The sequence below is a fragment of the Carassius gibelio genome, chromosome A23 (genome assembly GCF_023724105.1).
Source record: "Carassius gibelio isolate Cgi1373 ecotype wild population from Czech Republic chromosome A23, carGib1.2-hapl.c, whole genome shotgun sequence".
Lineage (NCBI taxonomy): Eukaryota > Metazoa > Chordata > Actinopteri > Cypriniformes > Cyprinidae > Carassius > Carassius gibelio.
Window position 1 is genome coordinate 8,386,289 of NC_068393.1, and position 15,671 is coordinate 8,401,959.

The 15,671-nt window shown below is 34.6% G+C and overlaps 1 protein-coding gene across 1 annotated transcript in view; it reads left to right on the plus strand.

The window, feature by feature from the left end:
• LOC127944836 (uncharacterized) overlaps positions 1 to 15,671 on the plus strand; it is a 46,163-nt gene continuing 30,492 nt past the window's right edge. The window contains exon 1 of the mRNA XM_052541141.1: positions 1 to 273. The gene's annotated coding sequence lies outside the window, so the exon portion shown is untranslated. The remainder of the gene's footprint in view (positions 274 to 15,671) is intronic.

The following is a 15,671-nucleotide window of genomic DNA, read 5'->3' on the forward strand; positions in this document are numbered from 1 at the left end:
ATGAGTCTCATCACATGGTCCTGATATGCCCAGAGAAAGTGAGCGATCATCGCAGCCTCTGCGCTCTCGAAACTCAATCAGAGTAGGCGTCAGTGCGCGCGCTCCGCAGCAGCTGAACTGAGAGCACGAGACCAGCCGTGATGCCCAGCCCGGAGGAGAGCTGAGGAGCTGTGATCATGCCCGAGAGGAGCGCACACTAGAAGTCTTGACGGAGGATGGCAGGGATGCTGCGCGCCGCATCTCTCTCTCTCTGACTCTGTGAGACAGCGCACGGTAAGCGCGCGCGCTTCATCATCCCTCACCGATCGTGCCGTGAAATGTTGAACTTTTGTCTGTCATTTGAAGGCGTTTCACGTGTTTGTCGATCAGAACTTTATGAGACTTGTTAGGTGTGTCACTTTATATAACTATGGTTCTGTGAAGCCTTGATATGCTGTTTGGTTCGAGACGCCAGACAACAGCAGCCTCAGTCAGTCTCAAACACGATTAGGGCTGTGCTGAGATCTTTTTCAGTAGACTGGAGATCGTTGAATGGGTATTCTGAGCTCTTATTGATTCTGGGTTTTCTTGAGAGGGCTGGTGGAGAGGAAGATCCAGTGCTGAGAGTAAATTAATAAGGTAAAGATGGTTTAAAGGGTGTCCTGAATGAGCGTTCAAAGTTAAATTTGGCTTGTCCTCTTCGACTGATAAAAATTAAATAAATAAAAAACCTACCAAAAAGTACCAAGGTACAACCTATTCTACTGAGCATCCTATCATGGTTCTATCAAGCCTTTTTTGGGACATGTACTACAGTATATGCTACTGTAATCTGTTGGATATGCTGCATGGGATATGTTTTTGGGATGGGACCATAACACCATGGTTTTATGTACATTTACCATGGTATTTTGGATATGTGCCTTATGCCACCATCCCTTACAAAAAGTATTTTGGCAGTACAGTGATTGTAATACTATGGTACTTTGAAATATTTTATGTTTATTTCATTATAAATAATGGTATCCACAGAATATACATCCAAGAATACCATGGTGGTACACATTATATATATATTATATATATATTTTTGCAAGTATTTTTAGGCATCTTCTAGTACCATGGTGTGTACAGTATCAGTAGTACTAATATTCAATAGTATTAATATCTGATGGTATTAATCTACTGTTTTTGTACGTGATGCTATTTAATGTGGTTAATGTCATTGCAGTGTGTTTAGTTTATTTTTGTTTGCACTGGTATATATGATAAAGCAGCATATTTCATAGTGTTTTGGGAGCACAATTAATGGTGTGATCTCTAAGTGTTAAGTTATTCCTCCTGGCCCAGCGGGAGAGACTTTATTCAAGCAAGAAAGTGCCTTAACACCGACAGCTTTTGCCCCCCGGTGCAAGCTGACCGACAAACTGCACGAGTCTGTCCGATACTGTGAATATGGATGAATGAAATCCTCTTACACTGCAGCTCAGACTCACTGTGTGTGAGTGTATGAGAGAGATATGCTGTCTACTGAGGGCTTAGTGACTGATGAACTGTCTTCTGCACCTAATGTCAACTGTGTTGATTTAAGCAGCACTATTATGAGTCAAATGTCTTAAGCATAAATGAAATAAAAAATATTTGTACATTTCAGAATTAGGTTCCAGGATTATACAAACTTAACTGACTGAAATCACCCTTTCACGTGTCTAATTTTGGGTCAGTTTAATCAAGTCACACCTAAACCTACAGATAATTTACTTTAAATGTGTCCTAATCCACCCACCCTTACTGTATGCCACTCAAAACTTCTGAAGAATATCCAAGAATTATTATCAAAATATCGAAGCTGCTGATGATCACTGCTTGTCAAGTTCAGCTGTAAATAATTTGATTTATTAAACAATGATTTGTTGTGAAATACAAACAATAACAACAATATATTATATAATACTAATTATTACTACTACCACTATTACTATTATTATTCAGATATTATTGTTTTTTGTATTTCACAACAAATTGTAATTATTTAAAATTATATAAAATTATAAAATTATAATAAAAATATTAGGAGGAGTAGTAGTAGTAGTAGTAGAAATTATAATGATTATTGTAGTTTGTTTTGTTGTCGTATGGAATACGAGGACAATATTTTTAAATAATAATAATATGAATAATAGTTATAATATAATAATATAATAAATTATTATTCTTATCATATTCTTTTGTATTACACAAGAAATATTAATTTATTTATTAAATCAAAATTATTATTATTATTGTTTGTATTTGTATTTCACATAGGGCACCACGTAAACCAGGACTGCCACTTGCACCCCCTCCAAAAAATCTATCAACTATTAAATAAATAAATAAAAAGAGCCATATATATATATATATATATATATATATATATATATATATATATATATATATATATATATTGCACACATATGCAATCAAGCCAATATATAAATTTTAAACATGGCAGTACCCTTTAAGGGCGCACAAGCAGCTTTCTTCTGTTCTCTTGCTGGACTCTTCTACTTTAAACATGCCACATCCTTACAGACTGGCTGCATTTTTAACCACATGACCAGAGTCTGTGTTGTGTGACGTGACTGACGGTCATGCCGTCACAGCAGGATGCAGAAACTCGCTCACTGTGGGTTCAGCTAAGTGTTTGAAAGGTGCACCAATGGGTCAGTTTGCATGCAATATATGCATTTGGTGTAGACGCTCTCTCACGTTAAGGTTTATATGCACGCCATGCACTTCTGCCCCCAAAGTAGATTCAGGATCAAGTAACACTCATATACGCCTCTGTATCTTAAGACAGATATGAGCTGAGAGAGAGAGAGAGAGAGAGAGAGAGGGAGGGAAAAATGAATAGTCCCTATGGATTAGAGTGGAATATGTGTGACGGAGGGTAAAGTGAAGGTTTAGGGCACCAGGCGCACTGACTATACGAAAATCCCTTAATAATTAACACCACACAGGCCACGAGGATAGAGGAGGGGAACAAACAGATGGAAACCCACAGCATACATATGTGACAATTACGTAGAGTGGTCAACATGTTAACTAGAACAAATTCATTCTACTGAGAACTGTTGGGGGATCTCCCAAAATAAATGAAACATGAAACTCTTTTTAAAGGTTTTTCAGTGTGTCATCTTAAACGGATAGTAGACAAAAAATGAAAACCTCATTTTGTTTTGAAACCTGTATGTCTTACAATCTTCTGTTGAACATAAAAAAGATATTTTGAGTGATTTACTATTTATTTATTTATTTATGTCTGTCTTTCTATTCATTTATTCATTATTTTTGGTCCATGTGGAAGTCAAATGGTCACCAAAACAGCTTGGTTAACATTTTTCTATTTTTAATTTTTATTTTGTAGTAAAATGCTGTATTTTACAAAATACACTATCATTGAACGAAACATGAAATTTCCATTAACTACAATACAGTGCTCTAATGCAATGAAATGCAATATTTAATGAATGTATTGGTGTACCATTATGAAACTATTTTAAATACTGATAACTTTGGTTTGATTTAGCTTATAGTCAAGAGACTGGTCTTACTAGTTAATTTGGGTCAAGCCCAGAACATAGATACCAATGTCGGCATAGTTGGCAAAGCTTCTTGTTCCTTTGATTTTCTTTGAAAACTCCTAGACAGATGGCCCGATTGTCAACTAATAAGAATCTGATCATGTACAGACCATGCCGGCAAAAAGTTATGGATTTCGTGTTGATATATGATTACGAATATATTATTTAACACATCAATGAATTAGCTTGAATGATGCCAAACTGTGTCTGAGGCTGTATCTCTGTGAAGCTTTGACATATTGACACCAAATGTCACTTCACACTGAAGATACTATGTCGATTTAGTAACAGCGCCACCTATCAGTCAAAAGTAATAAACCATTATTATTATTACCGTATTTTCTGGACTATAAGTCGCACTTTTTTCATAGTTTGGCTGGTCCTGTGACTTATAGTCTGGTGCGACTTATTTATCAAAATTAATTTGACATAAACCAAGAGAAATGAACCAAGAGAAACATTACCGAGAGGGCGCCCTCTTGCGGCTGTAGACGGTAATGTTTTCTCTTGGTGCTTGGTTCTAAATAAATGTGACTTATAGTCCGGTGCGACTTACCATATTTTTCGGACTATAAGTCGCACCTGAGTATAAGTCAAATCAGTCCAAAAATCATCATGATGAGGTAAAAAAACATATATAAAAGTCGCACTGGACTATAAGTCGCATTTGTAGAGAACCAAGAACCAAGAACCAAGAGAAAACATTACCATCTACAGCCCTCTCGCGGCTGGAGATGGTAATGTTTTTCTATTGGTTCATTTCTCTTGGTTAATTTCTCTCGGTTCATATCAAATTAATTTTGATAAATAAGTCGCACCTGACTATAAGTCACAGGACCAGCCAAACTATGAAAAAAAGTGTGACTTATAGTCCGGAAAATACGGTAAGTGTGTGTGTTACTCAGAATAAAGTATGTCATATACAGGTTTGGAATGCCATAAAGTTGACATTTTTTGATGAACTACTACTTGAACTAACTCTTATTTAATGAATAATTGTATTATTCTTGATGGTTCTTGAGTGAACTACACTGTTGAGTTTGTGGTGCAAAGTGCCACAAAGGACCTTCAACATGCAAAGCACAAAAGGCTTTTATGCGTATTTTTTTAGTTATTTATTTTTTTAGTTTTAGTAATTTTGCTTTTGTATAATTTCATTTTTAAAAAATCATATTTTTATTTCATTTACCATCATATGTCATAATTGTATCATATTTATTAAGTATTCCTATATATATATTAACATTTACTGTAACGTTGATGTTGTTTTATTTTTCAGTTCAGTTTTTCAGGTTATTTAACTATAACAACCCTGGCGTATGTCATGACAAAATGTTTATTTTTGGGAGAACTATCCCTTCAAATGATCTAGGATAATGTTTATCAGTAAGGCAGTAATCACATATTTAGGATTGTTTATGAATAAAGCAATGAAAAGCACTTTAGCGGTGTGTCCCCTCTATTGTCTAAGGCAGTCATGACCTTGCTATCAATAATTTAGAACCATGTTAAAACCATCTGATGCTGAAATAAGTCTTTGGTTCAGGGTTTATAGAACAACATTACATTAAAATTGATCATATTTACTTTCTTTATGCATGCTTCTGGTCTTATTGGGAATAATTTGTGACATTATTTAAAAAAGAAAATGTCTTCATAAATGTACCCTTGTTGTTAAATGGGAGTAAAATGTGTTGAATGATGCTTCTTTATTCTTGTTTTAAAAAAAAGCAGGTTTCTATTCAGAACCAAATAGCATTCAACAAGCAAAAGAACCCTTATGCGGTGCCATTTTCATAAGAGCCTTTTGGTTTCTGGGTTTTTAGAGCACCAGTACACCGATGGCTTTCTTTTTGAAACCTGTGGTATCAGGCCAAAAAAACCTTTTTGGTTCTAAAGGAAGCTTTTTTTTTCAAAGAGAGCAAAGGTGTTGTTATTCACAGCTGAACAAGAGAGTTTGGTTCAGTGACATCATCTTGTGTCTGCTGGGTGGAGAGGCGGTGACCCGAGGAACAGCCTCTCGTCGCATCGAGGCCGACAGAAAGTGAGATTCGTGCTGCTGTTCCTCTCATCCACGCAGACAGGAACCCCCCTCGCTCTTGATTTCTCATCACTTGCTATCATATGGTCAGGAAATAGGAGTGGGCTGCACCAAACTCAATAGGCATTTAAGCACTTAGGAGTATTTCGGGGCCTGTTGTGATACGCATTAGACTAACAGGCTTCATCCATAACACTACACAATATTGATTCATTTCCTCAGGGCGAAGGGCATAATAGCCTTTATCTATTTTCTCTCCGTATCACCCTTGTTGCCTAATCACTTTGACTGTTTGCTGCCATTAAAGTGCTTAAAATGCCAACACCAAAATCTCCGAATGGTCAGTAAAAAGGATAAAGCATTTGGGGTGTGTATTTGACATCATTGATGTACCAGCGAGATGGATTTAGTAACATTTCACTCTGAAGCCACCGGGTTTGTGTTTATAATTGATAGTTCCTGCTCCGGAATCAGACGTCTGTTGTCGTGATGCTCCATATCAGGATTATTAATCAGAAGAGGAAATGGTGAACTTGCGTAGAGACAGACAGGACGCTGGGTTTTCCCCATTCCGACTGAAGGAACCTTTGTAAGTGGTCGCAGCTAATGCGTATTGACCTATTTTTTTGTGAGGATGGTCTGAGATCAGCTCTCCATGTCCTCTTTTGGCCCCGCTGAGTCCTGGTTTCTGTAGCTCACTGTGATAGTGCGCAACAGGAAAAGTGCAGCGTGCCTGTGAGCTGCAGAGCATCCGCCTAGAAAACACAGCAAACTCAGAGAGTGAAAGAGAGGAAGAGATTTGGGGGTTGTGGAACACAGTTGACTAGGCCAGAAACTTGGTTTTGCTTCAGGGCCGAAATTGTACAAGTGGTGACCCGAAATTGTTCTGTTTTTAGTTGAAAAGGGTTTCATGAAAATGCCCCCTAATTGTGCTTTCAAGCCCTCCTGGGAAGTTTGTATTTATGGGTTGGGAAGTCATAATTATGATGTCAGACATGTTCAAGTAATGTTTTGGAACATATATACATCTACAATTGATGAACTCTATACATCTACAATTGATGAATACAGAATGCACATTGGATGAGGTTTTTTTATGGTTTTATTCAATTATGAAGGAGCTTTTTACGTATACATTTACATATACATATTTTCTATCATAATTGTACAATACAATGGGATTTTGTACATGCAACTTAGATTATTTTATTATAAATATGAAATAAAACCCCACTAATTTCAACAGATACACCATTAATAGTTGCTGCATTCATTGCATTTCCTCACTGACTTGGACGCAACTTAATAAAGAAACAGAGCATGAAGAAAATCCTCCGAATCTTTCTTTCTGACACAATAACTAAGTAACTTAGCAACATTTTCTTCAAACTGTTACTATGCAGTTGGCCTGAAAGAGAAAACTGTCCATACTTTCCGCTCACAAATCTGAGAATCTAACAAATATTTATAAATTGTGTTATGAATTGTGGTCTTGTGTAACACAATGATACATGAGACCAAATTTGAGTTGCTCTGAGCATTTGCAGCAACACACTTGCCTAGAATATGTTTCCAGGTTTCCTTATATCTTACCCAAAATTGTGCAAAAAGACATGCACCTTTGTTCATTTGTCAGAGTTGGATTGTCCCTACACATCCCGCAATGCACTGCTAAATTGGAATAGGCCCAAATTGAGAAACTGGCGGAAATACTGGATCATCTTGATAATCTCAGTCAGTTTAGCAGATCCAGTCTGTTTCTGGAGTCCCAGCAGTCTGCAGGGAAGGCAGACATTATGTTGACCCCATTCATTTCACCGCTGTATTACTATATAAGATGTTCTTCTCACTGTTGCATACAAAAACAACAGGATGTATGACTTAAAAACAGACTATTTTGTAATGAAAATGCAGGTAAATGGAGCCGTGGAGACCGAGATCAAGACATTGCAATGTTTATTTATAGTTTATTTACAATCACAATCTCGGTGCCGTCGCCTTGGCAAACGGCAACAGCATTCTTATCAAAACAACACCTACATGTTGTTGCGAGTCGCAACAGTCTGCAGTTTGTCAGGAGGTGACAGAGTAAGATGCGGTAGGAAATCAGTTGTGGTAGTTCAAAGAATCTGTGGTCTTACAAATGAAGAAACACACGTTGCTGCGCAGGAACACGCTCACACACACCCTTGCTGTGCTGTCCTCTTTTACCAGTGTGTCATATGAAGCAACGGCAGACACCAGTGCAAGTCTATTTTTAGCAAGTGCCTGCAAGACGCAAGCACATATGTTTAAATGCCGCTCAGCGGAATAGCACTGTTAGCTATCTTTGCATCTTGTTGTATTATCATAAACGAGACATGTACGTACCATATAGTGCAATAATTTGAATAATAATAGAAATGTTTTTTTATGAAATGTCCCGTTTTTATGCATTCAAAGATTGTGCAGACTGGAGGGTTGGACTGCTAATGACACTTTTCACTGTACAAATTGGTGTCCTGTTACTTTTCAATAAGCATTAAAAGCACAAACTCGATGTTTTCTGTTGTAATAGCTATTAGAGATGGTAGGCAACTACTGTGTAACACAAAAATGAATCTAGCATGAACTGTAGATGTTAAACACATTACATATCTGTACTACTTTAAAATGGTGATTCTGGTCTCCCAGAAGTCTTGACCTGTATCCATCAAATAAAATAAATGCCAAAGTTGGATTTTTTTTTCATTCAATGCCGTGTTATTTTTGTGTTGCTTATATACTGCGCTGAAAAAAACAGATATAGGGCTTACTTTGAAACAGTTTTCACTAAATAAAGCTGAAAACAGAAATTAAGGGACCAAGCACTACAGAAGCAAGCAAAGTAGCATCAGACCAACTGCAGCAAGTAATTGAAGTCATTTTAAGATGATTTAGTCAAAATGCCTGAAAAATCATTAAAACAACCACTAGTTATATGATTTAAAGGGCTATCACTTTGGACCAAAAGGTGGTGATGTTACTAAATGTAATCCATCGATGTTACGATGTGGTGTGTTCTGTGTGAGGTGACAATGGCGCAAACCAAATTTGGTATCAATATGTCAAAGCTTTGCAGAGATACAGCCTCAGACGTAGTCTAGCATCATCCCTGAGATTTGTAGCAGCGCTATACAAAAAAACTGTTTCGTCTATCAATATGAAATCAATAGCTTTTTGTCACATAGTCTGAAGATGGCCTGACTCAAATTTGGTGAAAAATAGTCTAGGTGGAGTTCAAAACCGAAACTTTGTTTCGGCTTGACACAATGTATATTTTGAGATCAGTATTATCACAATAGGCTAATGGAATCAAAAGATTTTTATTTTTTATTTTTTTTGCAAATTTTATTAATTTAGTTAATGAATGGTTTATTACTTTTGACCGATAGGTGGCGCTGTTACTAATCGACGTGGCATCTTCAGTGTGAAGTGACATTTGGTGTCAATATGTCAAAGCTTCGCAGAGATACAGCCTCAGACACAGTTTGGCATCATTCAAGCTAATTCGTTGATGCGTTAAACAATATATCCGTAATCATATTTCATAATGGTATACCAGTGCATTCATAAAATATTGCATTTCATTGCATTAGAGCACTGTATTGTAGTTAATGGAAATTTCATGTTTTGTTCAATTATAGTGCCACCAAAAGGCATGTGTCGATGATAAAATACAGCATTTTACTACAAAATTAAAAATGGCTGACGGGCAAAATGGCCGATATGGGAAAATCAGATATCATTTGACTCGGCATGATGCCTTGAATCTAATGAGTTCCATGAATTTTGGACAAAATGTTAAGCAGTTATAGGCAAAAAATAGAAATTTTTCATATCTCATGACCTTTAGGTGGTGCTACGTCATTTTCTTAAATGCTTTTGTCATGTTTATTAGTATAAAATATTAATAAATATATTATAACACGTGAATTTGTTGACTAAGCCGACAGAACCAGTGAACATCCACCGACCAGGTGAAGTAGCCTGTGTTACACTATGTTCTACAAATATCATTACATATTTTTATTTACTGTTACTCCAGAATCAAAAACTATAATGACGAAAAGAACGGTAGTATGTTTGCCTAGCTTTTTTGCTCGCATAGTTCTCATGTAGCATTGTTTGCAAAGTGTGTAATTTGTATGTTGTAATATGTAATCATATAGGCATAATGTCCATAATAGCCTATACATCAGACATTGCACTGCCATGGTGTTGGTTTTGAGACTTGCGTGTTAGATTGTTTTTCTTCCACCCAGGCTACGAGTAAAATATGTAACGTATGCCATAAAGCAGGTCGTAAAACTACATAGTGCTGCTTTAAAGTATAAATATATATTTATTAATTTATTTTAGTTTCAGCTTTAATTAAAAACATTTTTACTTCAACTTAAATGCATTTATATCAAGTTAGAATTTAAATTGCAAGCTATTTTTTAATCGAATAATTACATTTTATTCCAGCTTTATTTCAATTACTGAAAAACTAAAACTACCAATTTAGTATAAGTTTACAATAACAACACTGATATTATTTTTAATATAGTTACAAAAAATTAAATACAATTAAATATTAGTTCATTTTAGGTACCAAAAATGTTCAGTATTATTTAGCTGTGGCCCACATTTTCTATACAGCTGTTACCTCATGATTTCATACCTTATAAAAAAAAGAAAATCAACTTTTAAAAATGTGGAACCCAAGAAGTGACATAATTTGGATCCTTTCTACATCATGGTGGGAAGAATTATTATTATTAAGAATTATATTTTTTTACAAATATTGACCGCACCATTGCTCAACAATTTTCTTTATTTTATTGGGAAATCTAAGTTTATTATTAACTACAAACCCAAAATTAGCTAGTCCTTTCTGAGTGACATCTTAATCGGCTAAATCGGCAATGGTTACTCATTATTTTACTAGTGTCCATATCATTTTAATGTATATTGCCAGAAAATGACAAAATCAAAACAAATCGTAACATAAACCATAATACATTTAAATAACATAATAGTAGAAAATAAAACAGCTCATAAAAAATTTAGCTTGACCACTTGTGGACAATCAACATTTCATGGTGGTTAGGCACCTTTTGTAAGTATTCCTTTTTATATATATATATATATATATATATATCATATTTTACACCCTGTTCATGGACTGAGCCTAATCCAGCTGCCAGGCATTAGACTCTCAAAGAAAGCTCTTTTATTCCTCAGTATAGCAGGTGAGGCTGGTGCTAAAGTGATTGGAGGATAAGAGAGCTCTATTTCGGGAGTTTTCTTTGTTGAATTAATTTTGCTTATTTATGCATGCACCTCCACATGAAAGCATCCCGCGGTCCCTAGTGGAACTGATGAGTTGTGGAATGAGAGGAGTTTTAGCTCTTTCTTTCTCGCTCACGCTCACTCTCTCTGTCTGATTCACTTCTCTCACGTCTTCGGTTCTTTCTACCCATTTTTCCTTCTCTCTTTCTTTGCAGATGAATGGAAAAGTCACTAAAGTGTTTATTCCCAGTGCGATTGTGTTTTATTGAACTTGAAGAACAGATTTGTGTCGGATCGATATCTCGGATCAATAGCTAGAGTGTTCTGAGAACTACGGAGGACTCTAATGAGATTGTTAGTAACCCAATTAGCTGCAAAAACCAGCTTATGAATTATGCAAGCTGTTATGCTTGCCTGCCATATCAAAAATAAACTAAACACATTATTATCATCCTGATTAGTGGTGAGCAAGGTCAGTGAATGTCAGTCTTCATTAACGGTTTCATGACTTCGAATTTGGCTCGACCTTCACCATCATTTTTTGAGCTAAACAATATATTCTGTCTTTCCAATCAATGACTTTAAATCACGTGAAAGAAGGGAAGTGATATATCAAATTGATAGACACTTTTATTTGAAATAGACATGACTTTTAATATATAATGCTCTTTGTTAAAATGGAAAGGAGGCATGTTTTGCACTGAATTAATTATGATGGATTTCTGGATTATTCCACCACATTTACTGAATTGCAGTTCGTTATAGTACATAAGATGAAGTTTTGCGACTATTTAGCATGCATTCATCTCAGAGCGAGAAAAGAGGTTAAGGAAAGATGGATGGACCGATGAGCGGTTGGTCAAATTCGACTGGGAATACATTTTTCATAACTCTGTCAGGCGTAAACCTGCCTTGGCTTTCAAGCTGCATAAAATCAATGAGTGCACCATTAACCTACGATTGCACCGGTTCACTCCGCCGCTGTCCTCCCTAGTTCATGACTGCATGCCAACACCAACAGATCCAGAGCAGTTTATGTGCTGTACTGTATAGAAACAATATAGAAGGACATCAGAGAAACACAGATGTATGTATTAGTGTTGTGCATGCTTACTGGTTAGCGTCAAACCACTATGAGACTGAACAATCACGGTTTTGAAATCCCACATTACACTGAAAATAGATCTTAAAGGAATATTCTGAAATAGTGTCTTACATATAAACTTCAGTGTACACCATTTTTCAGATTGCTCGCTTTTTTAAAGGAATACTTAAATTAATACAAAGTTTGTTCCCACAAATACATAAAGCCCTAAAACAATGGTAAAACTGAAAAAGAGCAACTTTAAAGCTTAAAGTTTTAACCCTTAATTGGCCCCATATACTTCCATTGTAAGAGAAAATTTGATAATTATTATTATTATTATTTTGGTTTTATCCAGAATGATCTGATTTAAATTTTGAGCAAATAAGCTAATTTTATTCACTTTTTAAAATGCTGTTTTTGTAATACTTCTATTTAGCTCAAAAAAATACTTCTAGGAATTCTTAAAACACTAATGTTTTTAGGTGAGAAATATAAAACATAGAATCATTTATAGACACACACACACACACATTTAAATGTAGATTTCAATTAAATTAATACAAATATATGAATAGAATTATTGATATTTTAATTTATGAAATATGTTTAGATTATAAAAGAAATCAAATTAATATTTACAAATTTATAAAATTTATTTAAAATATAAATATTTTTACAGATTGAGTCTAAATTAATTTTTATTGATAGTCATCATTGTGTCATATGCTGTTGACTAGATGTAATTTGTATTGAACCCTGAATTTTTCTTTTAATAAATGAAATTATTAATAATAATTACATTTTCCTTCAAGACAAATGGTTTTGAAATAATGCATTTACAATGGTAGTCTATGGGTTTGAGAGTTTAGAAGCAGAAATGTGAAGCCTATTTGAATCAGTTCATAATTAAGAGTTATTTGAGCTGTAAAGTTATGTAAATCATCTTTTTCCTACTCTGAGAAACTTTTGGTGACAAATATGCATAAACATGAGGTTGAAAATCATTGGGAATATGGTTTTAAGAACAAGGCTTTATTCTTAAAATCAAAATCTTTTTGAGGCTTGAGTTGTGATGGATTGTTAGTGGGGGATTATTAAAGAAGCTCCCTTTGTCTTTTTGCTGCATACTGTACACTTCAAACGTCTCACATGGCTGTTATATATTATTCATGTGAGAATTATGTAACGGTGCCTACGTTGTGAAATGTCATAGAAGATTCAGAGGAGTTTGTTAGGCATCAGGTTCACAGATCTGATGGTGGATGGAAAAGACAGTTAGACTTTATACTGCTACAGACAATCAAGCGTCACTCTGCTTTGTTCTCCCGCTGGAGAAGGAGTTGTGGAGCGGTGAAAGGCCCTTGTGTGTTTTGTGTGTTTGATCACGATGTGTCCCGGTTGCAGTGGTGTGTGGGTGTGGGTTTGTGCGCTGATGTGGAGGCAGGGTGGAGGTTGCCTGCACCGTTGCAGAAGAAGGTGGAAAGTGGGTGAGTCATCCAAAATTAAACCACAAGAGCTAGAGCAGATTTGTGCGCTCTGGGGCTGCCTCTGTACACACACAACTGCACACTCACACACACACACCTGATGATGCAGGTTAATTAATGATTAACCTTCCCATTTTATGGAATAATCAAATACCTTTTACCTAAATTAAGAACTTCATAATCAGACGACTGTCCAACTAACACCAGATTAGTCGAACAAAAAGTGTCAATTGATTTGATTCACGGTTTATTTATTTATTTATTTTATTTGATTCAAAAGTAATGTTTTATCCAGAATAAAAACAGAATAAACCGATTTAAAATAAAGTACAGCAGACTGATTCAGTAACTTTTAAAATGCTGTTTTAAAGGTTTCTTATAATTCTTTGCCTGATGGCATTAAGTACAAAAAGTAAAGTATATATATATGTGTGTGTGTGTGTGTGTGCTATTATATTATTTATAATTATTATAATATATATATATACACACATATGCATAATTATTATATATTGAATACAAATTGTATATATATATATATATATATATATATATATATATATATTAGAGGTGGGCATAGATTAATTTTTTTAATCTAGATTAATCTCACTGTGATCTTGAAATTAATCTAGATTAATCTAGATTAAAATGGCTCATTCGAATTCTGCCGAAGGCATTCAGGATATGTGTGTTACCCAAATAAAATTGACAAACAGTAAGTCTTTGAGAAGGGGTTTGTCAAGCTAGGTGCTGCATTAGAAAAGGGGCTCATCTCCTGTTTCCAAAATGTATCACAAACTGCTTGAAAAAGCTGTAAACTAATTCCACATTGCACAAGCGGGGACCCGGTGAAGGTTGTACCAGTGGGCCCTGTTTGAAATTGTCTAATTTGTATGTTTGTTTATTTTTATTTATTTGTGCTATTTACACAATATTTAAGGTTATTTTCAAGTTTGTAGGTGTCAAGGTACAGAAAATAAATAATTAAATGTAAAAAAGCACTGGATAGTCTTCAATGTAAAAATGAAATATACATTCAAACCTACATTTATTCAGACACCTTCAACATTTCTCACATTATTACAGTTTTGCTATATATATATATATATATATATATATATATATATATCAAAAAATATATCTAGTGTCTGAATAATTTTTGGTTTGACTGTTAAAACTACAAAGTAGTCAAGAGCAGTGAGTGATTTTCATTTTCATTTTCTTGGATTAGCATTACAGCAGCCGGTAGCTAAATTATGCGCGGTCACTTTAAGAGACGATGAACGCATCCAATATAATACACATCCCATTCTCTTCCTCAACTGTTTACTTTCACTTAAGTTAAGAAATAACTGACAGTTTTTTTGAGCATAATTTCCAAGGTGGATATTTGGACATATTTCGTATGTATTTGTCTTTCACATCTTGTTGTTTGTTTCAAACTGCGATTTGTATTTGTTCGTTCCGGTGCAGGAGTGCAACTTCGCAGAAGAGAGCTCGGTTCAGTGTCGCTGTCCGTTAGGCCGGCCTTAACCAGTCGATTATATAAAATATCAAGGTGAAAGTCATCATAGCTCGCTTAGTATAGACCCAGCTCCCAACTTTGAGAATAGATTAACGGCGATATTTTTTTTAATCGCCCGATAAGAGTCTCGCGTTAACGCAGCACGTTAACGGCGATAACGGCCCACCAGGAATATATATATATATATATATATATATATATATATATATTTATATATATATATATATATTAGTGGTTATATATATATATATATATATATATATATATATATATATATATATATATATATATATATATATATATATATATATATAAACTTTTTAAAAAAGTATCTATATATCAATTTCAATATTTCTTTATATTTTACAATTAAAAAAAATATTTATATAGTTAGTTAGCAGAGACAAATCCCAACAGACTAAAGGCTGTAATTAAAACAAAACGTTGTTCAACAAAATACAAAATACTGACACAAGGGGTTGATCCTTTTTCTAACCCAGTAATAAAAAAAAAAAAAAAAACTCTAATATATTGGTGTTTTATCTTTCACATCATTTTTTTTTTTTTGGATGTTATAAATTGTACTGACTAAATACAGCTTGATAAAACTTAAACTCTGAACAAAACAAAA